General features: G+C 40.5%; 1 protein-coding gene across 1 annotated transcript in view; it reads left to right on the top strand.

The window, feature by feature from the left end:
• The window catches only part of LOC106879156 (ceramide kinase), a 61,753-nt gene that overhangs the window by 13,103 nt on the left and 47,550 nt on the right, over positions 1-1,100 (top strand). The window lies entirely within an intron of this gene.

Raw genomic sequence — 1,100 nt, forward strand, 5'->3', positions numbered from 1 at the left:
TAACCTAGAAAACAAATAGTTAGTGCTCAAATGCTTTGAACTTACACTCCAAAGTCTTTATCAAGTATTAAGTCCGTGGGGTAAAGAGTAGCTATAAGAGGAATCCAGGTGAGCTGATATGGAGATAGTGATGCAAATAAGCATGTTTGTGCTTCAGAAACAAAATATACATACATATACACTTGTAAATGTATATAGAGTGCAGGCATGACTGTGTGGTAAGAAGCTTACTTCCCAACCACATGGTTCCAGGTTCAGTCCCACTGAGTGGCACTTTGGGCAAGTGTCTTCTATTATAGCCTCAGGCCAACCAAAGACTTGTGAGTGGTATTGGTAGACAGGAACTGAAATAAGGCCATCATGTATATATATGTGTGTCTGTGTGTGAGTGTATCTTCATGTCTGTGTTTGTCCCCCACCACCATCACCACCACTTGATAACTAGTGTTGGTGTGTTTACATCCCTGTAACTGAACAGTTTGGCAAAAGATATCAATAGAATAAGTACTGGACTTTAAAACAATAAGTACTGTTGAAACTTGAAGAAGTTGATGAGGGACTGGTCAAAGAGGAAGGTGTTTGTCTTTAGCCCCCTTCAATCTCGTCAGGCACAAGACTTGAAATTTTGTTGGGGAGGAAGCCTGTCAATTTCATCAACATTAGTGCACAACTGCACAACTCAGAATGCAAAACCGGATAAAAAGCTGCTAAGCACTTTATTCAGTGCGCTAATGATTCTGCCAGCTCACCACCTCAATGATGATGATGATGATGATGATGATGATGATGATGATGATGATGATGATGATGATGATGATGATGGTGATGATGATGATGATGATGATGATGATGATGATGATGATGATGATAATAAATGTCATAAAAGAGTTAGAACCAGCGGAGAGCTACAAATACCTAGGGGTAATTGAAGGGGACAATATCAAGCACTCAGTGATGAGGGAAAGGATCAGAAGAGAATGTTATCGCAGGGTGAGAGCAATACTGAAGACAGAGCTGAATGCGAGAAACAGGATCGAAGCGATCAATGCTCTAGCCATACCAGTCGTGACTTACAGTTTCAACATCGTTAACTGGTCAAT

The sequence above is a fragment of the Octopus bimaculoides genome, chromosome 7, assembly GCF_001194135.2.
Source record: "Octopus bimaculoides isolate UCB-OBI-ISO-001 chromosome 7, ASM119413v2, whole genome shotgun sequence".
Taxonomy (NCBI): Eukaryota; Metazoa; Mollusca; class Cephalopoda; order Octopoda; family Octopodidae; genus Octopus; species Octopus bimaculoides.